The sequence below is a fragment of the Podarcis raffonei genome, chromosome 9 (assembly GCF_027172205.1).
Source record: "Podarcis raffonei isolate rPodRaf1 chromosome 9, rPodRaf1.pri, whole genome shotgun sequence".
Taxonomy (NCBI): Eukaryota; Metazoa; Chordata; class Lepidosauria; order Squamata; family Lacertidae; genus Podarcis; species Podarcis raffonei.
The window spans coordinates 43,506,468-43,532,136 of NC_070610.1; the positions used below are offsets into that span (position 1 = coordinate 43,506,468).

At 46.4% G+C, this 25,669-nt stretch overlaps 1 long non-coding RNA gene across 2 annotated transcripts; it reads right to left on the bottom strand.

Annotated features, from left to right (window-relative positions):
- Positions 1–1,519: 1,519 nt before the first annotated feature.
- LOC128421011 (uncharacterized) lies at positions 1,520–21,491 on the bottom strand. 2 transcript variants are annotated; one of them, XR_008332205.1, is made up of 6 exons: positions 21,241–21,491; positions 20,103–20,263; positions 18,206–18,296; positions 16,203–16,314; positions 5,407–5,572; positions 1,520–2,488 (listed from the first exon to the last, which is right to left on the bottom strand). It is a non-coding gene; the product is annotated as an uncharacterized LOC128421011 (long non-coding RNA). The 2 variants fall into 2 exon arrangements; XR_008332204.1 differs by lacking the exon at positions 1,520–2,488 and having other exon boundaries at positions 4,267–5,572.
- Positions 21,492–25,669: the final 4,178 nt, after the last annotated feature.

Sequence of the window (25,669 nt, forward strand, 5' to 3'; positions counted from 1 at the left end):
ATAGCCTTAGCTGGCCAGTTAAGTGCTGTTGTTTACATTACCTATTGCAGTTGGTTGATTCTACAGCCTTTTCTTCCATCACATAAAAGATTCTTCTAAAATGCTTGTCAGGCAGTATTCAAGGAAAAGAAGGGTAAATGGCAGATTCCTTCCCACCCAAGATCCAAGTTTCTTAATAGCAAGCCTAGGGAAGAATGTTTGTATCTTGCATCTCACCCACCCACCTGGAGACTTTTCACACATCCCCTCTCTCAAGAAGCAGAAATGAGGACGGGGCAGAAGTAAGTCATTGTGTTCAGTGGGGCACCCATGACTCTTCACCAGCCTGACTCGTCTCTGCCTCTTGGCCTCCGTCACCTGCCTCTCCTGCTTCAGTGTCTGCCTCTGATTCTGGACTTCTTTCAGCCACAGGCTTTCCCAGCTCACTAAGTCCTGTTACCTCTTCAGCTTCCGACACCTCCTCCTCCCAGTCTCCCTCTTCTCCCTCTGACCACTCATCATTGTCCTACCACTACTCCCTGGGCTCTGAGCCTTCTTCCCTTCATGGTTCCCCAGTTGGTTCCTCCCACCATTCCTCAGGGTCCAACCAGCCCATGACATCTGTGTAAAAAAAAATCTCCCCCAACCTTCTAGTACACAGGCACCACTCAGAGCAATGTACAATTTAAAATCACATACAATTATCTAATACAACAATTTTAAAAAGCATTATTGTGAGGATCAAATGACAGAATTGTGTGATAAGCTGCTGGGGCTCAGATCAGAGACAATGTAGTGTAGTGGTTAGAGTGTCAGGCTAGGACTGGAGGGACCCGACTTCAAATCACTACTCAGCCATGAAGCTCCTTCAGTGACCTTGGCCAGTCACAATCTCTTGGCTTTACCTGCCTCACAAGCTGGCTAGCTCACATGTGAGAGTGGGTGGGTGCTCATGGAAAGGAGAGGTTAAATTGGATAATTTTCCAACTGGATGTGTGGCCCAAAATGTTTTGGAACCTCTGTTTTTAAATTTAGGTGAAAAGATAAATAAGGCCAGATAAATAAAGTTTTAGAATATTAAAATTAATAAAAGCATGTAAAGGAATCTGGTATTTGAATTCTTCCCTCCATTAAAAACAAACAAACTATTCACACAGAAAGCCAGCAGATTACAGACAAGGCTAGGCTAGAACTTCGCTTCCCAATTTGTTAGCTTGCAAGTGGAGAGGAGTTCTTTTGATGTGGATTTGGTCATGCTGTTCCCTAGCATTCTAGAATGGTACCGTCCTAGGAGGACATGCTTTTTACTAAGAGAGAGAGAGAGAGAGAGAGAGAGAGAGAGAGAGAGAGAGAGAGCGCAACCTACACATGACCTTCATCTCCTGTAGCTTCCTTCTGACCTTCATGACAGACAACCACCATGATATCAAATGATGCTTAAATAAACACAACAAATAACTGGAAGTTGCCATAACCACTTTGCTTTGAGATAAATATGACACATGAAAGCAAGTTTAGTTCAAGTGTTTATTAGCTTTTCTTCTTTAGCATTTAATGTGACTAACTTTTCACATATATGAGCCCTATTGACAATATGATGTAAATGAGCATAAAGCCTTATCAAGTCAAAGGATTTCTTTTTATTTATTTGTTTTGACAAGGTGGCTTCTTATGAATATGAAATAATCCTGGGAGCCATGGCAATTTTTATTACAAAAATGAGATATCAACTGCTCTGTGTAAAACCTGACTACCCGTGTTTAGTGTCTCTCTTCATCCAGCCGATTCCATTTCATCAAAAAGAGCATCAAATGGCTGTGAGTTGCATTTAAGAAGACAGAATTAGAACAGCTGTAGCAAAGACTGCTTTGAGTCAAAGATGTTTTACAGGAAAGCGGTATGAAAGAATCTCTAGAGAAACATATATCTTTGCCCCAGCACTCTCCATTGTTCAAATAGATCTATAATTGTTTTATGAACAAAAGATCAGTTAAATAAGCTACCTTTCCTCCTTTCTTCAAAATAAAAGCCATCAGATCATAGTAACCTATGTATATTTCTTGTATATGATACAATACACTGCATAAGAAGTAAGAGACCCTGATGAGGTTTCAGTTTGACCAGCTTGGCCAGGCCTTTGATATTACGCCAGGGGTGGGAAGCCTCCGTCCCAGAGAACAAGTGGGGTGCTCCAGAACACTCTTCCCAGCCCTCAGGACATTCCCTAGACCACACCCTCACTGGTCCTGCTCTGTAGCCTTCTCTAGTACTTTGGCCTGGCTGGAATTGTAATAATGCCTCCTGCTTGCCTCGATGGAAAGGTGTGGGTATAGAAACCTGGAATGTAGTCTTCTGTAGACATTCAAGTCCCATTCATTGCTCTGCCCAGTTTTTGCCTCTGGGCTCATCCACTTTTGTACCTGGCTCCATTCACAACTGGCCTGGTGACCCTGGAAGGTTGCCCATGAGGGAATGCAGTTCTCAGAATTAAAGAAAGGCTTCCCCATTCCTGGAATAAACAATACATTGGAAAGGATTCAGATTTGTGCCAGCTGCACCAAATCAAGTAATGCTAATTCTCACCCTTTTGTGCTCCATTACTTTCAGCCGGGGTGCACAACCTGTGGCCCGCCAGATGTTTATTGGACTACAGCTCCCAAAAGGCCCAGCGAGCATAGCCAGTGATCAGGGATGATGGGAGGTGTAGTCCAACAATATCTGGAGGGCTGCAGGTTGTGCACCCCTGCTTTTAGCAGTTCCATATATTTTAAATCAAAACACCTCAGTACTCAGCGTGCACAAGCCATGCCTCATCTAAGGCTGCTTGAGATCCTACTTTGGCTCACTTGCATCAATTCACCAAGGAAGTTTTACTTGTGTGAACAACATACAATATGAGAAGGCAGCCTGTGTGTCTCAGGTGAAGCAAAAGTCCACAATGAACCTTCAGTTACAAAGGTTGCTGTACCTAAGATCATAGATCTTCCAGATCATATAAATGCTCCAAATAAATGGTTTATATTGTCATAACAAGTAAAAAGCTTCAACGAGTGAAGAAAATAAGTTGAACTGCTTCATGTGTTTTTATGATATTGGGAGCTGCCCTTAGTGGGCTATGCACCCACATGCAACATAGAGATTTTTTTAAAAACATATTGATTATTTGGGCACCTGTGCACCACAGAAGAAAACCATGGCTCTAAACAAAGGTCAAAGCAAAGCGCTGATTGTTGGCAAAATAAACTGAAACTATGTACATTGTATACCTGTGAATCTGCTTCTTCTCATTTGCTTTCATTCTAACAGCCCTAGCCCACCCTCCTTTTTGTGTTTCAGGGCAGGTTTAGCAGGTCATCTGCTAATAAAAATGAATTTAAAGCCTTGGCTACCACCCAGCCAAAGTTAAACACACTCAAGTCCCATTCATTTCAGTGAGCAAGCTAAGCACACAATTATTCTTTACCACAGTAAGTACTTAATTTTGACTGTACTTGACTCTCTTCTTTTCTCTGTGTGCATAACTTCAACTGACACTTGTTAAGATGTTGTGTAACAGACTACCAAAAATTCAGGTCCATGTCAGAAATAGCCTGACTTGTATTTCTCCAGTCCAGTACCCTGGACAGCTCCATATACCCAGTGACAGGGTCCTGCAGAACAAGCGCACTAGGCTACAAATCACATCATCAAACTCTCAGAAGTGCAGGGAATTGAAAAATGAACTGAAATATGGACGCAGTTGGAACTGAGGGAAGTCAGTAGCTGAGGTTAAAGTATTTAACCCATCCTGAAGCCCAAGAAGTTTAACAGTCTGGCAGAAAGGCTTGTTAAACCAAAACCAATATTCCAATTCCTTCTTTAATAGGAAATAACTTTTTTTTCAAGTTCTCACCTTGCAAACATTATTTTTAATAATCACAACTTTATTTATTTGTTCTCAAAAATAGAAGCATGCCATTCAAACTTTCTTAAAAGTAATACCAGAGCTTTTACAATGAAATGTGCAAGATAAACATCAAAACAAAAACTCTTGTTCACTGTGTGTCTTGTTCATGCCATTATTTATTATTTTTACTACTATACTACTACTACTACTACTACTACTACTACTACTACTACTACTGTGATTTCATTTTACTCACAAAACTGACCCAAAGTAACTTACACAACACAGCATAAACAGTGAAACCAATTACAACACACAAACCAATAAAAACAAAAGGAAAAAACCCACATCTATACAAATAAAAAACAGGTCTTACAGAACCTGCCCCACAACTCCCCTGGGGAGAGCATTCCACGAACAGGGAGCCACCGCTGTAGAGGCCTGCTCTCATCTTGACCTGTTTGCTGGTGCCAGAGTAAATGGAAAGAGAGGAGTGTGTGAAGTGGAAAAATATATCCTGTGAAGGGCAGTTTCTCAGCAGTATTCTTTTTGACTTGAACCTGAAAGTTTCATTCATATGCCGTGAAGTAACTTCTCTAGGCCAAGTCTGTTAGCTTTATTTACTCTTAGCCTTGGCTTGGGTTCATATGATTCCTTTGTTGCCCATTAACCAAAGCAGGCTTTGCTTTGGGGTGGTTATTCTTCTAATTTCAAAATTTATTTTAAAAAAAAGGTTTTAAAACTTACACTGGTCTCTGATAGCTATGGCTATCCTAGCACCCTGTTGACTGACTTCCTCTCTGTGCGTGTCTTGTTTTGAGCATAAGAAGCTGCCTTATACTCAGTCAGACCAGTAGCTCCATGTAGCTCACTACAGTGGCTCTCCAAGTTTCAGATGAGAACATTAATCCCAACCCTACCTAAAGATACTGGAGATTAAATCAGTGACCTTTTGCACGCAAAACACATACCCTGCCACTGAGCTATGGCTCCCAAAACATTTGCATAGACACTACAGAAGTCTTTGACAGCATTAAAATACTTAAATATGTAATTTGAGGCAGTCAATATGCTCTGAAGCAGATTAACGAAGTACATATATTAGCTATATTGTTTGAATAGGAAACAAATTGCCTGCTACTTGGTACTCCTTGGGTCACCAAGTATATAATCAATTTCCACTAGCTCTGCACCCAGCTAAAAGTTATTCTACTGTCACCTCAGTTGCCCTCAGTGATTTGCACTACACCATAAGCTGACTGTGTCCCAATGAATGGCTATGCTATGAAATCCACAACACCAACCAGCATGACAACAGGTGTGATCACAATTCTGTCATCTGCATGGAAGCAACAAAACCCATCAATGAGCCACTGAAACAATCATGAATTAATTTAACACTTGTAGTGCTTCTTGGGTATCTGTGCAATGTCAACGCAAAACTGTCCACCTGGTGCCTGCTGTAGCATGATACAAAGTTCTCCATCTTGTTGACTATATGTTGTCATTACTCAGACACCCATCACCTGGCCTATACTTACGCCTTCTGAGCACTGAGTAGTGATTATTCTCCCCATTTCCACTGCAGTATGAAGAGATGCTCAGAATGGTTCACGGCACATTGACCCAGGTTATCAACGTTGAACACCCAGATAAAAGACCATGGTTGGTTGGTTGTGATGCTCATCATTTCTTCAGAAAAATAACCTGGGTATTCAGCAAAGAAATGAAAGAAAATAAATTAATGGGTACACCAGCAACTCAGCACTCAAGACACACATTAAAAACTTACTTTAGAAATGCATGAAAATACAGTGGGGTTAGATGTATCATTTAAGGGAAAAAACAGAGATTTGAGGAGATACAAACTATTAGAATCTTTTCCATAGTGTTTTGGTTTCCATTTTATTTGTTAATAACTATACTCAAAAGTTCTTACAAGTGTGGAGCGAAGAATGCACACACAGAAGCCAAGTCATAAAACCTGCCACCTGAGATCCACTGGCCTCTGTGACATCCCCCCAACCACTGGCAGTGACTGCCCTAGATCTCTGGCAGGGGTCTTTCTCTGCTACTTCCACGGCCTTTGAATTAGAGATGTGAGAAATTTTAACATTATTAGGAGTGGCGAGGTCAGTGGCTGAGAACACACTTTCAATGCAAAAGGCCCCAGGTTAAAACAGTCAGACTATTTTATGAACAAAGACTGCAATCCTGCAAATTTACCTGGGAATACATCCCATTGAAAACATATATGCCCACTGCCCATTAACTGAAACTTTACCCCAGTAGTGTGGAATGTGGAAAGGCTGATAGTACTGAAGTGAATATAAATGTTATTTTATAGTTAATAAGTCTTGCAATAACATATCCATTTTGGCAGATCATTCTGGGGTGTACAGTGTCGGCCTTCTAGCAAATACAGACTTCAGATTTACACGAACTCCTTTGGGTTTTTTTTTTATTAGAACCCTCAATCCACTACTTGGAGTCAGGCAAAATTCTGCCTGTGGGGGCAGAGCCAGGTGCAAAATGGGAGCACAGGCAGATCCAGTTACGTACAGCCCCCATACACAGCGGTGACTCGCATACACATCTGTGCTACTACAGAAATTCTCAAATGGCCTAATCGGGGGTAAGGAAAAGCTTTTAGGTTGTTACAGACGGTTAAACAAGTGGGAGTCAGAAACAATTGCCAATCTACTCAATGCCAGTGTCAAGATAGACTGATGCCTTGGGCAATGTTGTCCTCCCCTGTCACTCGCTGACCTCTTCCTTCTTGCCTTTCTTTAGTGTTTGCCACTCTGATGCGGTAGGATTGCCATATTTCAAAAAGTAAAATTCCCGACAAGCCACTGGGAACAAACCCAAATTGTTTTGGGGAAACTCCCCCTGAAATAGTGGTTTTAAGCTTTTAGAGCTGTTTCCACTGCTTTTTCCATCACGTTGCCATACATCCGGGTTTTCCCTGACATTTTGCCGATTCCCCCCGACGCCATTTTTACCTCCCAAAAACCAAGACATGTCAGGGATTTTCTTGATGTATGGCAAGCCTAGGTGGGGTGTGTGGCGCCTCTTCAGGGCCGTCCTCCACCTGACAATGTATATCACTTTGGAAAAGTGCACAATAGAACAAATGGTTGTTCTAGAAGAAGGCATTGTTGAGTGGCAAGCCCTGAAGCGTTTCTGTGCCACTGCTGCTTTGCAGCTGCAAATACTTTTTAAGGTTTAAGAGTACAGTAGTACCTCAGGTTACAGACGCTTCAGGTTATATGTTTTCGGGTTGCGCACCGCGCTGAACCCAGAAGTACTGGAACGGGTTACTTCCGGGTTTCAGCACATGCGCAGAAGTGCTGAATCGCGACCTGTGCATGCACAGATGCGGTGCTGCGGGTTGCGAACGTGCCTCCCACATGGATCACGTTCGCAACCAGAGGTTCCACTGTAGTGAATGGTTCCAACATAGAAGGTTTTGTCACTGTTAAAACTTCAACCAGTATTCAGTGCAGCAAAGCAACAGTAGCAAAGGAGATGGTGGAGATATTTGGCTACTGTGCTCAATGCTCTGTCTCTTCAACCACTCATACAGTGATGGAGAAAGCCTCTCGGGCGCCTGGGGCAGGGCGAGCCACCCATAGGGACGGGGTGCACTGTGGGGCCTCCGGAGTCTGCCTGCCTCCTCCCACTCAGCTGCCCTACAGCTGGGGGGAGGCAGCAGGCGGACTGTTTGGGCAGCACAGAGCCCACACACGCCCAAGCCACCACCAAGTCCATAAATTACCATATAGCATATATTCAACACAAAAAACAGCAACAATTTGTTGTTGACAAAGGACAGCTGGACATATAAAGGGCCCCATTACCTTCAGTAGCTTAGAGCCTCATCAAATCATACCTAAATCCGGCCCTGCTATGGGTGCGTATGAGCCACAGGGACCCTTCCTGGTGCCTGCAAGGTCCCCTTTCCTCCCCCACCTTGGAATTAGCCTTGAAAGAAACATTACTTTGAAGTCAGTAAACTAGGTTGTGGTGTGTGCTTGGATGTGATGTCCGTGGCAATTTTTCTTGTTCATAAATGCACCCATGTGAATAAAAAGGTTAGTGAACCTGGGTCCATATGACACAAAGCATATGCAAATTTTATGCAAAGCTATGTCATCTTTTGCAAGTGTATTTGAGGGTCAGATACAGCATACCAGGCCATGAAAATCCTGTTGCACGCCTGCCTATGGCTTATGAAGTTACCTTTAAACTGGGACTAGAGCGGCTGAGTTACTTGCAACAGTTGAAGTTGTTTTGTATTTGATTAATTGCTTTTAACCCAGTTTTGTTGTCCGGTGTACCATAATATGGTGATGCCCTTTCTCCTAGTTTTACCCACTCTTTATCTCTGAGTGCTGCTGCACCAAATCAAGTCTCTTCAGTTTTTCTAAGGAATTCTTGCAGGTCAGAAGCAGGGCAAAGGCTACTAATGGATGCTCTGTGATTCAAACCTCCTCTCCGCACCCCTCTACTAAATACCAGGGCTTCGGTTGTTTTCAGCACAAGTCAAAATGCAGCATGGATTCACTCAGCTCAGGCACAGCACCCTCCAGTTCAGTTGTGTGAAGTTGCCCTCATGCAACCAGTCTTTAAGAGCTGCCATTTGGGGCACAGGGATGATTGCGTCTTGGAATATAGAGCTATCAGTATTGGGGTGTAAGCCCATCCCTGACGGGTTGAGGCCTCGGTTCTGGGGGAAGGTAGGCTGGAGCAGTGGCAACTGGTACTGCTCCAAAAAGGGTGGCGCTTCCAGGGCTGGCCTGTGCATTAGACGGACTGAGGCAGCCACCTCAGGGGGAGGAAGCCAAGGGGCACCTCTGCAGGTGGCGAGAGGGGGACAGCATGCAGATGACACAGGCGGCAGCACCTTCCCATTTCTCCTTGCTGCTCTGGGCGCGCCTTTGGCAAGCTCCGCCTCGGGAGCGCGCCTCGCCTGCCTGCTAACAATGGGCCGGCTGCCTGGCTCGCTTGCTCGCGCTCTCCCTCCTGGCTGGCCTCCCTCCCTCCCGGCCGGCCGGCTGTCCCCCCTCCTCGGCGCCTCGGGCCACTGGCACCGTGTCATTGCCACCACGCGGGCTCCCGGCCTGCCTCGCCTTGACCCAGCCGCTCATCTGTCAGCGCGCTCTCATTCCTGTTATTTACATCTGTCTTTAGCATTCTAATTACTCGCTTTATTACTTTCGCCCGGAGGAATCCCGGAAAAGGCAGCCGCGAAGGAGGCGCCGACCAACAATAAAACGGCGCCCGCGGATTCCCGCTGCCTCGGAGGCCCCGCGCGCCTTGGTGACCTCGAGATGTCCTTAAATGGGGCTTATTCCTGCGGGGGCCTCCCTCTCCCCGGCGCCACGCAGCAGAGTCCGGCCCCGGCATGGTAACATAAAAGTATACCGGTGGGGCGCAGTGGGGGTGAGAGAGAGAGAGAGAGAGAGAGAGAGAGAGAGAGAGAGATTTTATCACACGGTCACCATACAGGATGGATCCAGCCAGGCCGTCTGGTGGAGAGGAGAGACAAAGTACAGGAGGAGAAAAGTTCGCTCCTCTTCGTCGTCGGGTCTTTCTGCTCTCCAGCAGATTTGCCTTCGCTCTTCCTTCCAGGAGGAGACAGCTAACTGCCTGAGCTAATTGTGGTGATTTCATCTGTCAGGTGCATCAACGTGCCAAAGAGGTAGAGAGGGAACGGGGAGCGCGGATCGATTTCCTCCGACCGCTTTACGACGCCATCAGTCTCCCATTTTAAAACGGGGGGGGGGGGGGAGAGAGATTAAATTTATTTGGATTGGGAGCTGTTGGATACAAAGCTGCCGCGCGTTCGGTCTAGGCTTCGGCTTCCTGGAACACAGGGGGGCCGACAAATAGGATCGGGACTCAGAGAGCGTTCGCGTCGAAGGGATTGGAGAGGAGCCTTAACCGAGCCCAGGGCTCCAGTTTAGCAAATCTGCTCGCTTTCTTGGTGAGATTTGGCCCCCACGTGCTTTGCTTTGTACACCACCTTGTGACATTTCGCTTGGCCTAACAAAGGTATTGCCCTGAGACTGGATTTTTAAATGTACCCTTTCTGAAGGGGGTGGATACATTTTCGATCAATCTGTCGAAAGCAAGACATCCTTTTTAAGAAGACCTGTAATCCTTTGATTTCCTCTTCAGATCCACAATGTCTCCCATCCCTCCTCTTCTAAGCAGATCTTGGACCTTCATCTCCTTCCTCCCCCCCCCCTCGTTTTCCCTTGCCTCATCTCTACCCTTCCTGCCCCCTGAGCTGAAGGAAGGGCTGGCGTGGTTAATGGCGAGCCACGGAGGGGGCCCCGGAGGCTGTATGCAGATTTCCCTTATTTATCTGAGCTAGTGAAATGCTTGTTGCACTCAGCGACAATTTAATGCCGGGGCTAATGGGCTTCCCTTTATTATCTTTCACTAACATAATATCCTGCAGGGGGGAAAAGATGACAGAACGTATGGATTTTTAGATAAATAACAGGGGTAATTTATTGCCCTTGATGCTCTTCTGATGGAATGGTTGATAGATAATGTAATAATATGTACATAATTAAGAGGGCTTACTGTACCTCCGTCAAATTAGGTTCAGCTGCGTTGGAGATGGGCTTTTCCCCACCCGCTACAAGCAGCCACAAGAAACTCCGGGTGAATTCATGGTGGTGAATCCTCCCTTCCTGCTCACTTGGGAAGACCCTAAGGCGGAGGAGGCAGATCCTTGGAGATTTCCAAAGGCGATGATTCGCTCTTTTACCGGCGGGGGGCGGGGCGGTGGTCGCGCGACAAGGGTTCAGGAGTGCCTGCCTTATTGTACTGCTTCCTAGTCTTGTCCCTGCAGCCTGCCTTCACTTCCTCTGTCGTTTCCCCCGCGCAGAATTTTAGTTTTTCATTTTATTTTTAGACTCCTTGGGGCACGGTCACTTTGTGTCCACAAAGGCGGCGCTATATACATAACTAATCTTGCGACAATCATAGACCCGGATTAAAATCGCCACTTTCCACACCGAGACACCTTACAGGAAAAACTCGTGCCTACTTTAGTCCACGTTCTTTAAGTCTGGAATGTGTACCCATTGTTGGCTACTGAAAAACAGCAACACCAGGGAGGGGGATTCACCCTTTAGCCACGCTGAAAATGAATAAGGAAGGACGGTGTCCAAAAGATTAAAATTAAGGGGTAACTAACGAATGCAGACCCTTGTTATCTTGAGTGAACGTTTTTTAGGTTTTAAAGACATTTTCACTAGAGGAATCGGTTGAGACATCTCTCTCTAACGCACACACACATACGGAGCAAGGGAGAAGCTTCTACAAGGGGCACAGAAGGAGCGCAGGCTGTGCAGTCAATGAGGACTAGTATATTACGCAGCACCCTTTTTTGGAGCGTCTCAGCTCCTCATCGTTGGTCCGGTTAGTCCTGCAAACAGTGCAGGCCCAGGACTTCTCCTGCTGCGCAGCTTTCAGAGTCGGAGGCTCTGGAGTTTTCCTTCTCTCTCTATTTTTTCTTCCCGCAATCCTCTCGCCTCCTTTGTAACCAAGTCAGCCTCGCTCTCCCCCCGCGCGCCCCCTTGTTCTTGTAGGTTGTCCATTCAAGGCATGGCGCACTTGCTCTTCCAAACTCATCTAAATTACATCAATAACAGAGCGCACTCTTTAATGAGCTCTCAACTTTAAAGACTTGAAGGATATTAACAAGCCGCTTGACAAATGGTGCTTAGAAGCACATTAAAGACGCAGCTAATGGAGCGCATAATGACGGCTAATTTTCGATCAGATATAAATTAGAGCCCCAACAGTTATTTGCCTTAAGGACTTTATGTAAATGATCCTGTTCTGTATAAACTGGAAAGCCAAGAGAGCCCTGCCTGTTGGCAATCCTTGTGGAGATGATTAATAGAGCCGCAACCGAACTGGGCAGACAACGCGTGGCATTTCCAGCTAAAAGTCACGCGGGGGGTGGAGCAGTAAATATTGTGCCGGGCGACGCGGAGACAATGAGGGCGGCCGGAGGCTGAGCCGAGCAGGCCGAGCAGCCGCGACAGATGGGAGGACAGGTAGCTGCTCCACGGGAGGGGAGGGAAACACCCCGGCAGCCACGGGGGCTCCAGCGCTGCCCCTTCTGGCCTCCAGCCCCACTCACAGCCTCCCATCGTGCACATCCCTACACCCATCGGGCGGGCTGGCTGGCTGTCCAGCTTCCCTTCAGATCCACTTCACTGCCTGGGAAAGTTGAGGCTTCAATCCAGACCTTCCGGTGGCCATGGTGGTGGGCAAGTCACCAGCTCTCTGACTTAAACATTGCAGCAGGTTTGTGGTGAGCAAAACACCCTTTGGTAGGCCGGGAAGTGCAGAAAACCCAAGCACGTGTATGCTGGAAAATGGTCTTCTCTTCTGCCGCTGATACAGCTCTTATTCCCTTAGCACCAACAATGTAGTGGATGATCTGGTTTCTTTCCAATGGCTTCACATCAGGAAGAACTTTCTTACAGTAAGAGCTGTTGGACAGTGGAACAGACTCCCAGGAGAAGTGGTGCACTCTTCTTCCTTGGAGAAGCAGAGATTGGGGTGGTCACCTGTCATGGATGTTTAAGTTGAGATTCCGGCATTGCAGGGCTTTGAACTAAATGACCCTTGGGGTCCCTCCCAACTCTGCAGTCTTAAGATTCTATGATTCTGGGTGGAGAGAGCTGGAAAGCACCCAAAGGAAATCAGAGACTGTTCCCTGCCTTACTTTCTACTTTTTAAAGACACTTGGAAGTTGTCCCAATTTCTAGAGGGTGAGATGGCCCTGTTGCCTGTCCTGCATCAGGAGAGACAGAGAGTCTCATAGCACCTTAAAGACTAACACATTCATTATGGGAACAACTTTCCTGGAACAGAATCCTAAGAGCTTATGCCATGACACATTTTTTAGTATTTAAAGTGTTGCAAGGCTTTGTTATTGTAGAAGAAGAAGAGGAGTTTGGATTTGATATCCCGCTTTATCACTACCCTAAGGAGTCTCAAAGCGGCTCACAATCTCCTTTCCCTTCCTCCCCCACAACAGACACCCTGTGAGGTGGGTGGGGCTGAGAGACTTCAAAGAAGTGTGACTAGTCCAAGGTCACCCAGCAGCTGTATGTAGAGGAGCGGGGACGCGAACCTGGTTCACCAGATTACGAGTCTACCACTCCTAACCACTACACCACACTGGGTCTCTTGAATTCTTCTGAAAGCATGTTGCTTGTATTCTTGATGTTCCTCACACAGCCTCACAGCAAGTTCTCCACCACAACCAAAGGTTGTGAACACATCAAGGTTTAAAAGAGAAAAGCTACATATGCATGGGGATCTACCTGTCCGTTTGGAGTCAATACTCATGTGATATGCACACTCCTACCCTCCATTCTGCAAAGACATCCGATTCTTACCCATTGTGGTACCTCACCTACCAGAACAGCTGCCATCGTTCTGCCATCTAATCCCAGTGCTCTGGGCCTTCTTTAACTAGCTCCATGCCATGCAAAGGACATATGGACTCACTGAGGAGGCACACAGAGTTGCTGGGCCTCCTCTCAGCTGACTGTGAATGGCTTATCTGGGAAAGAAAGCTGCCTGCTTGCTCTCTTGACTCCCTTCCTATCAGGTCCATAGTTCAAAGGATGAGTCCTGGGGATCCGCACATCTCTGGAAATCTCTTTGTTCCCTATTGAAGTCAGGTGTGTTAGAGATCCCCTCCTCCAATTGTCTATCCTAACTTGTTTGTTCCCTTAGGCTGAATGAATTATTTCCTGAAACTTTTGTGTTTTCTAGACCAGGAGTTCTGTGGCCTTCCAAATGCTGTTGGACTCCTATCAGCCCCAGCCAGCATGATCAGTGGTCAGAGATTATGGAAGATGTAACCCCAGCAGCATCCAGAGGGACACAGATTCTTTATCCCTGTTCTGTACAATTGAATATTTATATCTTATTTTAAATAGGAAATGTGTTTTGTTGAAAAATAAAAGAGAAACACGTTTTAAGAAAAGAGATTTGTAACACTCAAGTGTTTAATAACAGGTGCTTCTGAAGAGTTCATCCCTTGTCACAAAGTACTGTCCCTCTCCCTACCAGTTTTCTTTATATAAAGCCCTTGTCATTTCCTGTCTGCCCCGGGGTTGTAACTCATCTAGTCTGTAGTTATTGGTGGGAAGCATGTGCTTGTATATTATTAAGGGGGGGGGGAGTCGTGACTTAAAAAAATAATATATGGACTTTCTTTCCTTAGCATTTCTAACTTACCTAGCCTATCCCCTTACGGTTCCTAGGAAGAAGGTTGTCGGTCAAACTATTCTCATACTTTTGTCCTGTTTCTATATAGAGGGCAAACGGCTCAAGTAGAGGTGGCACCTGATTCCTGAGCCTTTGTATCTGCTGGTAAGGTCGGGCGCCCCCTGTAGGCCAGTCAGTCTCTGCCGGCTTCTTGTTCCTTAGCCGCACGTGTCCAGGCAGCGAATATACGTGACAGGGAAGATGTACACAGTCAAGTGCAGAAGGGGAAAGGTGTACTGCGAAGTAGCTCTTGGGCTGTAACAATGAGCTGGAATCCTGAGTTCGTGCAGGACCGGATCATCCTTCAGGGAGGTCACCTATGATCCTCAGGAATGCTCTGATGTGCAGCCTCGGCTTATTTCTCCCGTACTGATTCCAGTTAAGAAATTGAGCAAGCCGGCCACGTTCCAAACAGAGGTCGCGAGGAGTGATGCGCTCTTTTCTCCCCCACCCCCGCTGCAGCTGCAGTTCGCACGAGGCCTTTGAGGAAGTATCCACCCAGGCGCAGAGTTCCTGCCCCCTTTTGAACTTCTTTGTGCAAGACCCGCAGCTCTGCCAGCCTTGGAAGGCCCTGCTTGACGCCTTGGATTTCGCTAACCTACCTGCTGCTGGAGTCCTTCCTTGGGAGCCTGGGGGGGGGGGCATGTGTGGCTCTACAGCTCTCCATTCCCTACTCTTCCTACCTGAAAAGATTTAGAAAACTGGATGGACCAACTTCCGGGTGGCAGGTCACTGGTTTCCAGAGTGGGGTTGGAATGGGGGGGGGGTGACGAGAAGCACTGCCCCGGTGGCCTCCCTTCCCATCGCTGACCCTTCACTCCTATGCGATGCAAGCCCCCAACGCAGAAGCCGGTAGATATCTGTGGGAGGATTTATCTGGATCCCGCGTGCAGTCAGAGGAGAAGCATGGGAAGTAACTTTTCTGGAATCTTGGGACACCGGAAGCCACGCCCTCAAGCTCATCCAAGGACTTGCGTCTGCAGGAGGTTCTTGTCCACATTCCCAAGGGACGAATTCCCAAGGGAACTCTAGAGTTATTGTCAGGAAAAAGTGTCTGGTGCGAAAGAGAGGTGATGGAACTGCAAACTGCTCTTTATACAGGCTTGGAGAGCAGGCGGCAGCTGTGACCTTAGAGTTTGGTTCACGCCACCGGTGACTTGCTTCCAGCTGGAAGCCTTTCCTTGGAACCTGATCTCTAATTCCAGAGGTTTAAGATTTGGCCTGTGGTTTCTCGGTGGGGAGACAAAGGCACTCTGCGCCTTTTCAGTACTATTCCCTTTTAAGTCCCATTCAGCAAATTCTAGAGGTGTTCGGTTCAGTTCGATTCTGGCGATCATTGCTTCACATTTATTTTCTTGGAATTGCATCGATCTGTTCTGTCCTAGAGACGACTGCAAGAATGGGGAACCTGTGACCGCCAGATATTTTCTGGACTACAACTCCCATCATCCCTTGCCATTGGCCATGACGACTGGGGCTGGTGGCCGTTGTAGTCCAGCAACAGTTGAATGGCAACACATTGGCTCTCGCTGGGCATGTGGAAAATTTCGTAAATCTGAGCCTTGCTATACCTAGGAGATGGAACTGACAAAAAACATTTATGGTAGGAAAGAACTAAAGGCCGGTTAGCTTTGGCTCCAATGTGTTCAATATGTTACTGAAGATTAATACATTTTTCCTGAAGATGGAAGAGGGGCTGGATTTTGCAAAGCTTTCATAGAGTTTGCCTCCGATCAATCAACTCTTTTAAACCCCCGATACAGAGAAGCAAGCATCTGCCACCTTCACAGAATACACTCTGCTTTTGGAACATTATAAAGCACAGTCAGAAGGCGGTAATTAAGATCCCTTGCTAATTATAATAATAAATCCCTAATCATCATCATCATTATTAATAATAATAATAATAAATACAACGCTGCTCTCTCTCAATTAGACAGTTCTCTCCGCCTGCCACTTCTTTTAAGTTAACAGGGATGCGCTAATGAGTCGGGAGATGCTGTCGCCAACTTACCCTCTTCCGGAGGGCATACACGCTTCCTCTCGCTGGATGAATGAAATGGGGCTCCGTTACCTCGCAACTCTCCTCCATGCGGTATTGCTCTCAAATATTAGCGATGCAGCGCCTGCAGGAACGAGGAGCACACCGGGAAGTCAGTGGAATTATGCACATCCAAAGACGCACGTCCTCCGCGCGGGGCGAGGTCTAAGCAATGGATTAATTAAGAGCTGCTTGAACACAAATGTTTGAGATTGCTGCAGAGAAAGACGCGCATCCGCTCTGGATAGTGCAACAAGTCTGAAGTGTACAGAGGAGAGTAGGACGACGGTCTCCAAACTAGTGGTGCGGACTGGCTTTCTTTATTCCATTGGAAAGAATGGGCAAAAAGTTCGCGGGGAGACACTACCCTTTGGGGGAAGGGCCGTAGCTCAGTGGGAAGAGCTACTGTTTCAATCCTGGGCATCTCCCAGCAGGCCTGAGAGGGACCCCCCTTCCCTGAAACCGAGGAATAACTGCTGCCAGTCAGTGTAGGACTGAGCTAGATTGACAGGTGGTCGGACTCAGTTTAAGGCAGCTTCCCTCCCTAGGTCCCTTAGGATGAGTTCTAGCTAAAGTCAAAGAGTGCAAACTTACTTGCGCTGTGTCCTCAGTGCACCCTACTTCCAAGCCGGAATACTTTGGACTCCCTACTATTTTCACCGAGAGTGCTAAGCCAGCTTCTATGTAAATCGAAGGGTTTTAATAGTGCTCAGCCGTGGCTTCTAGATCCTCCCTAATTCTATTTAAAACCAAAACTAGTCCTCCGCGTGATGCTCCTTCCTGACAAATTTCCATGTGTGTTCCTTTCCTTCTAACTATAATGCACAGAGTCTGCGTTTAGTTCCTTGTTGAAAAGGCCACCAAACACTCATTCCACATGAGCTCCCATTTACATTATAATAAGTGGAATACGTTCCCTCTAGCTTTGCAGGCGCTCAAGGGGCTGATGGTATATAGACGTTATCGAAGATGGAGCTGAAACAGAAATAAAGGTTAGCGGAAGGGAGAGGTAAATGTTTAGCCAGTGCAACTTGCCTCTTGTTCGTGCCTTCTTGCTCAGTGACGGATCCTTCACTGCAGGCTAGAATTTCTGTTTATTTAGAAACACCCCGACCAGTTGAGCAGGATCGCGGCTTTCAGATTTTTGTAAAGGATTAACCGCTCTTTAAATGCTTTTTTTAAAAAAATCTGGGCTCCTTCGGGAGGAAGGGTGGGAAATAAACTCATATCATCCTCCCCACACCTTTAGGCAGCAATCCCATGGCCTATTGAACTGAATCCTGTTTACTACCGAGTAGACGCGTTAATAATTTGAAACAAAGCGCTTAATTTTTGCTGGATGGGTTCCTTCTGTTGGGACCTGCGCTTTTGCCTTTATTAGAGCCTCAGAGAAAAAAACAACGGACAGGGGTGTTTGCCTTGTTATCCTCTGTCTGAAACGAAACACGGAACAACTCCCCCACCCGGTGGTAATTCTAACTGATGATCGATTCCTCCTGGTCAAGGCAACCTCAGAGGAGGCGCGCGAGGAGGGGGCTCTGAAATGTGTGCTCCGAGTCCGCTCTGCTTATAGATCTGCGATTCTACCTGGCCTTGTCTGTTGCCTGCCTCGTGAGGTTTTGTGAAGCCGGAATGGAACCAGAGGTGGGAAAATGCCCTCATTTCTAAGCACACTATTTAGCTTGTTGCACTAAGACAGGCGTGAGGAACCTGTAGCCATCCAGATGTTGATGAACGGCGATTCCCTCCATCCCTGGCCTTGCATGCTAGAGCTGAGGAGAGTTGTAGTTCTAACATCCGGAGGGCCAAAGGTTCCCCTACCTGCACTGTTTCTGTGACAGTGTTCCGCCGCTGAATATCTCCTCTGAGGCATGAATCAGACCCGTGGGAACATGGAGTTGGGAGGAACCAGACACTCAAGCCCAGCGTTCATTCAAATCAGTCATTTCCCACTAGCGCAGACGATGTGAGCTTACCGCAGGTTCCGAGAAGTACAGTGAGGAGCAGCTTCAGGGCACCCATGTGCTTCCAAAGAAGGTAGCTCCAGCAAGTCAGCCAAGCCACAAGCTGCAAGGGGAGGCAAAAGGAGATCAAAACCCAGAATAGCGCCCCCTTGCTTTGTGCACATCCTCAATATACCCTTCACTTTGTCCTCATTTCCCAGGGGTAGCGAAGGTCCAATAATATCTGTGCTAAAGAGGGAAGCAAGATCGGAGCTCAGAGAATTGATTTCTGCAGCCTACCCTGGCTGCCTTAGAGGACCCCAGGTCACTAAGTTGAAAGGAACCCGAGATAGATATGCTTATGTGGAATCCCGAGCCCAGCAAGCCTCCCTTCACCGCCGGGCAAAGATCTTTAGGATTGCAATTTGCTGTTAAGGTCAAAAGAAATTCATCCTCCTCCCTCGTTTTGGTCAACATAATGACCTGTTTTTACAGAAGGTTGCTGTCTTAGTTAACCATCAAATAGTGCAATTCATGATATGACGCAGGCGAAGGAGCGTTGAAATGAACAACCACTATCCTTTTTAAAGGTGAATAAGGGACTCGGGTGCCAATTATTTGACCCTGCTTCCTGTAGGGGTGCGGTGCTCTGTTAAGGAGCTGCTTAAAGATCTCTGCGATGGGTAATTACTCCCAAGTAACTTATTGGTATGGCGTATTTAAGTCTTACCCAAAAAAGTGCAAGGGGGGCAATCAAAGGGGGACGACGTGTCCCTCCCCAAAAAATGGGATGCTCTCATTTATTGAGCTTTAGTCAACAGGCAATAGCTTCACTGCTAAATTTGCTGTTTTGCTTGCCTTCTATCTGAGACATTTCTGTAGCATAGGAGAACTGATAAAGTTCGCCAGGGTGCCCTTAACCTCAAAACATTTACTTCTGAAGTAAGCCTACTGACTTAAATTGACTCTCTCCTGAGTAAGGAATATGAAAGTTGCCCTTTATTACAGTCTTTCGTCTTTCTTTCACCTTTCTGCAGCCTTTCACTTGACCTGAGTTGTGCTCACTTTAACATGGAGAACAGAAAAGGAACAGTCTCTTAAATAACGTGTGGGGTTTTTTTGTTTTGTAAGAGGACAAGATTTGATTAAAATGGGGGTTGGGTGGAGGCCTGGGTTGTTTTCATCAAGGCCCTTACCTTCCCCTCTCCGGTAATTCTAGCAAATGGCATTGAGAGGGACTCGCTCTCACGTTAATTGATACACGAGGTGTTGCGCGCTCGCACAAACACACACACACATCCACAGACACGAATATCATAGCGGCCCGAGTCTGTACTGCTAGGGCAACTATTATACCTGAAGCAGAACCGAGCTACAAACCCCACATGGTATTATGTCAGCCGTTGTGGGGGGAGGGGTGACAATGTTAGTGCTGAACAGTATTTATTTTGAAGGGAGAGGGAGCTAAGAGGCTCTGCCCCGAAGGGCTCGCAAGCTTTGAATGAATGAGTGACCAGTGATCTCTGTCTTATTAATGCCCAAGGCCCGGTTCCTTTTCTCATTAAAGTGGATGGCGCTGTCCCCGGCTGCGGTTCTGCATCGGTTCTTCTCAGCTACGCCTCCGCCGTTTTGCTCCCGCCTGGGGCTCATTGGTTTAATTTAAAGCCAAGCCTCTGTCGGGCAGGAATATATGCAGCAGGGCGGCATTAACTCGCTGCATTAGGGGAAGATCCGAGACAATGTCCAACCAAAGTTTAAGAAACAGAGAGCAACTAAGCGTTTGGGGGTGCAAATCCTACAGGATTCTTTCAAACGCACACACACAGAGAGAGAGTTCTTTTCCATTTGACTTTGGAGTGTGTCGTTTGGGAAAAGGAACGGAGTGTTACCTTCTCTTCAGCCAGCGCTCAGAAGTTGCCCATGAACTCACCAGCCAGTTGTCTTTTCGATGTCACCGTGTAGTCAAGTCCTCTCTCCGGGACTATTTTGTTGGTTTCACATCCGTATGCTACACGACGGTGAAATCAGAAAGCTGCAGTTAAATTACTCACAGTGAATAATCTCAGAGGGCTCTGAAGCTTGGATAGGTGTCTGTTAAGCAAGAAGAAGAGATTATCCTAGCACATTCGAAAATGTCGTGTTTCAATAGACCTCGCAGCAACAAGGGAAAGTCCAGAAGAGAGTTTAAATGGTGGGGTTGAAGTGTCGGACTGGAGACCCAAGTTCAAAAACCCCTCTCTTAGCCATGAAGTCATTGAGCGACCTTGGGCCAGTACTTTCCAGTCCAACCTACTTCACAGGGTTGTTGTGAGGAAATGGGGGGGGGGACTCTTTCGCCGCCTTGACTTCGCTTAAAGGAAAGGCGGAATATAAGAGCAGTAAATGATACCATGCAGACCACGTTTAATTCCGGAAGCATGTTGACAAATCTGGACCTAAAACTGACCGTTCTCAGCCCAGACTGGGAAGTAAGGAAGGGGCCAGGCGCAAATTAAGTCATGCTTTTTCTCGCCCAAGAATATGCAAGTTTCATGTCCTTTTTTAAAAAAAAAAAAAAGCTTAATATATGTATTGAGCTCTCCAGGGCATTTCCTTGGAAGGGAAACGGCGAGGCCAACTTAGAATTCAAATGGCCGCGATTATTAAGAGGCAATGGGCTTAAAACAGCTCTTAATTCTGAGTGACTGATTTGGGAACTTAAGGGCCGGGGTCTCTTGTGGAGAGGCATTTGTTGGAAAGAGTACGGCGAAGGCGGCGAGACAGTTAGCTAAGCTGTACAGGCTTTGGGTCTGCCTTCAACCCAGTTCTGGGGCTGCGGTTCTCCCAGCGGTGGGGACTTTGCTGTTGGGAGGGGGGCGGTTTGCTGTGATTAATGTTCAGCAGCAGAGCAAAGCCTGGAGAGGCGTCCCCTCCTTCCTTCCTTCCTTCTTTCCTTCTCCCTCCAACCCACCCGCCACTCAGCGCACGAGCTACAGGCCAGGCCGCTTCCTCGCCTCCCTCGCTCGCTCTACCTGCGCGAACAGGCGTCTCGTCAAAGGAACACAAACAGAACTGACAATCTTACTCACCCAAAGCTTTGGGAGCGTTTGAAAGCGAGATTACACCGCAAGGAGAGAGGTTGCCTTTGCTCTTGCCATCCCCAGCCTTCATCGATTTGTTCCTGAAAAACCCTGCGCATTCTTAGAACAGCCGCAACCGATTAATATTGCATTAACCCCATTTAGAAAAAGAGAGCGAGAAAATCCAAAAGCACCAGAATCCCGTTCCCTATCAAAGCCATGTATTATTAACGCACGTGTAATTGGAGAAGCGAGGTAGGGGTGTGTGTGTGTGTGTGTAAGAGAGAGAGAGAGAGAGAGAGAGAGTGTTACTGGACAAAAAAGGGAAACACGATTGGTGACAGGACTCTAGGAAGGGGAAAGAAGCCGAAAAGGCGTCTAATGTTTCATTTCAGGTCTGTGGTTTTTCTAATTCGAGATTAAAAGCAGTCACGTCTTTGAAACCAGACATTGGGTGTAAATGTACAGTTAAAATATTCCATGCCAGAGTCCCCAGACGAGGCTCCCTCCAGTCCCAGGCTTCATTAAATTTTAATTATCATCCCAGGCTCCAGCAAGGAAAGGGGAGGAAGACTGTCCACCTAATTACAACTGATAAAAAGCCTCAGATTTTCCTCCTTTTTCTTCTCCAATATGTGATTAAAAACATGCTCTTCCCATCCCCAGCGTGTGTGTGTGTGCGCGCACTAAAACATTAGATGTAGAGAAAGGAACCGAGGTGATCACCTAGTAGTGCGCACTGTAGATTTGCTCGTTACAAAAATACACTTACGCTTTAAAGGGGGGGCGGGGGTCGTGTTGAATAAGGTGATGGTGGGGAATCCTGACATTAGCTCTGGGCGAGATTTGGCGAAAGATCCACAGAAGAGGCGACACTGCTCCCTCATTAGGTTCTCGCAGTTACGAGATGAAGGCTTTTATTGTCTTCAAAACAAAGCGCACGCTGCTTCCCTGAGCGCTCTTGGTTCCAAGAGCCCTTCCCTTTTTTTGCAGTATGAAAGGAGGGAGGACGCTCCTTCGCCCTCGATCTTGGCGCCCCGGTTTCATCTGCCTTTAATAGGCGATTAAAGGCGTGACCGTAGGATACTTTCGGCTTCCAGGCCTAGCTCACATATAATATAGATATAAAAATATAGGACTGGTTGATGTTTCCAGATTGCTTTTTTTAAAAAAGAGGCAATCTTTCTCTCTCTGTCTCTGTCTCTCTGCGTTTTGACTTTCTAAGCAGCTTCCTATTATCGCCACTTAATTTTATTTCCATTCTCTGCAAGTTAAATAGCGAGGCCGGGCCTCGCAGGGGAGCTGCCACGCGCCTGCAGACTAGGGATGTCAAGCAAAGCCTCGCTGCGCGAAGTTAATTTCAATTCCCGAGGAGAGTTTCACATTCCAGCTCACTGTGACCCGCAGTAATTAGCTGAGATAACGAATGATTACTTACTTATTCCTTGTAATTATCTGGATTTAATAATTCGCCGTGTAATTTATTAATAGCCTTTAAGTGAATGGCTCATTTAAGAGGGCCAAGAGGAAGTGCAAAGACTTCGTCTCGCCTTGCGCAGGTCTCTGGACAACCCCCCCCCCTCTACAGTCCTTAGGCATTGGGGCTCGTGCTTTTCCGGGGCTTGTCCTGCCTTCAGAGCTATACAGTATAGTCGCCATTCTTCTTCCTCGTCTTTGCTCTTCCTCACTGTGAGCTATAGCCAAGTTTCAGACTCAGCCGAGTTGCAAGATTTCTGAACAGGATCCCTCATTACACATAGAACGAAAAATAAGGGGGTCTGCTAATATTTCATCCATCCTTTGTGGCCAAAAATTTATCACTAAAAAAGCTATATTTTGGACAGCGCCTTTTGCTGAATTCTTTTCTTGCCAAAATACATTTGTGGCACGCTGACGCTCCCCGATGCGTGAAAAAAAATCTACACTATTTACTAGTTAATGTTGAGGCTGCCTTTCCTATCTTCACCAGATTAAGACGTGAGATACTTTTATTAAAATAAAATAATCATAAAGCTCATCGTCAGTATCACCAACATCAACTCTGTCCTCATAGATTTAGCTTTCAGTGTTAAAGAATCAACTGCAGCAGAAATGTGTAGGTAAAACTCAGTTCTAGACAGAGAGAATGCGCACTGAAGTTCTGCTTCTTTGTTGACAATCCCCACCCCCATCAACAGAGTGTGTGTGTGTGTGTCCTTTTTGATCGACCTAACGTGGAAACGGAGAAAAATGGAACCCTATTACAGAAGCTGTCTGCCAATAAAGACGAAACTCCAGAACGCTTTGTCCAAAGCACTGGTTCACTTTTTTTTTTTTTTAAGTGTGTGCGCAACTCCAATCTATACTTTCTGTGTCCACTACCTCAGCCAACTCCATCCCCGGGATCATATTTCCATGTCTTAACAACTATCCCTAGCAGCAACTGCTGTGCCGTTTTGAGTGTTGTCAAAAATATCTCTCAGCATATGGGCCATCTGCTTTGATTGAAAGACTATCAGGCTCCTAGGAAGCACTTCTTAGCCGTTCAAAGTGTATCAATAATAATATTTCGGTACCGACAGGCGAATCTTAAAAGGTGGCGTTACAAAGAACCGACTAACTTTTTCCTTTTAGCGTCAGATGCCGCTACTTTCTAGAAAATCGAAATAGCCTGTATCCTACAAAATCAGGGTTTTTTGGGTCTGTATCAGTTTATCAGGCAAGGAACCTGCATTTATAGAAAAACAAGAGATCAAGGAAAACACAGTTCCTTCGAATGCCTTCCTGATTACACCTAATAAGCAAATGAAAGAGAAATACTTTGTGCTTGGAAGCAATATGGCTCTGAATTAACATAACGCGAAGAAAGATTTATTTGATCGATTAATGGTGAAATTACACCATTATAATATGATGCATCATTTCAGCAACGAGATATCAACTCTTGTACTGTCTGCGGTGGGGGGTAGCGCCCTTTATTCTTCTCTCTGTCATATGTACAAAGCCTATGGATTTGTGTCAGCTCAAAATATTAAGTGGCTTCGTAGCCAATATTTTGCGCCTCCGTTGCAAATCTTTCCCCCTTTCTCGGTATTTTGTTTTCTTAAACGTATTTGCAGTAGGTTCGCACGTGAGCGTATATTCTAAGATCAAATGAAACTTCGTTTAGTTTGCTGAGTCCCAGTAGCAAAAAGCTGCCACATTCATCTCCCTTCCTCCACCCACCCCTCCTTCCCAGCTTACTCCGCCGCCCCCTCTCTTTCTCTCTCGCTCTCATTGCCTCTCTCTTCTTCGCTGTCTCCCTCTGTGAAAGGGAAGAGACAGCCTCTGGCAAACTGGCAAGATTGAACTGAGAGCAAGAGAGCGCCGAGGAGCTGTCCTTGGTGCTGAAAGCACTGGCGGCAGGGAGCAGATCGGCTGCAGTGGCAATATCATTGTCACCGAAAAATCAAAGGTGGGCGGAAGAAAGGGTGGAAAGGGGTGGTGAGGCTGTTTCCACTCGCTAACTTTTGTATGTAAAAAAAAACAAATAAAAGATTTTTTAAAAATACTGGAACCTTTTTTTGCTCACAGACCAGAATGACAATGACAAGAAGACTTCATATTATCACCCTAACACCATTTTAGGGGGGATGTAGATAAGCTCACCAGAGCCTTAAAATTCCAGCAGAAAACAGCTCCCCCCTCCCGCCCCCATTCAAACTCGCTACATCAAAGACGTGTCTCCTTAGGCAATAAGGTTGCCAATTTGCACACCTCGGTTTGATTCCAAGGAGACACAACACACCAGATACAAAGCTTTCTATGGGCTGCTAGTTCTTTACCAAGACAGCATAGTTCTGTTGGGTATTTATATAGCTCCTTCTGGGCGATCTTTTGATCGCATGGCATCATTTAAATTTAGCTCTTGATCCGGGGCAATTCGTGGCCGCTTATCAAACCCAAAGGGAGCTACAGCAGCGGTTTGTCTGTGGGTGGTGGGGTGAGGGAAAGAAAATCTGCTGTCCTTTTTTCAGATCTTTCCCTGGGGCATCTTCGGTCTTCCCACAGAAGTGTGTCTTGTTCTAGGTTAGGAGCTCATGAAAAGTTCTCCACCTGAACATCTTGTAGAAACCTCTGCACTCCTAACCTGCCCAACCCTGTGCATTTTCATTCGGAAAGTAGCCTGTGTTCAGTAGGGCCTACTTCGTATTAAGTCTGTTTAGGATTACAGCAGCCTACATTTGAAACTTGACTCCGCTATTGGTTAGATTTGTTTAGCTGTGATGCTGCAGCTGATTCCCCACCCCCACCCCCGCATGTCTTTGAAGCACTTTAAGCAGTACAGGAAATGAGGACAAATAAGCGGGCAAGCCTTTCTCTTCTTCTTCTTCTTCTTCTTCACCCCCTCTCTCCTCTCCTCCTCCCCTGTTCTGTCTGTCTCTTGATCTTGCTGCTTATGCGCTTGGCACTGCGGTGG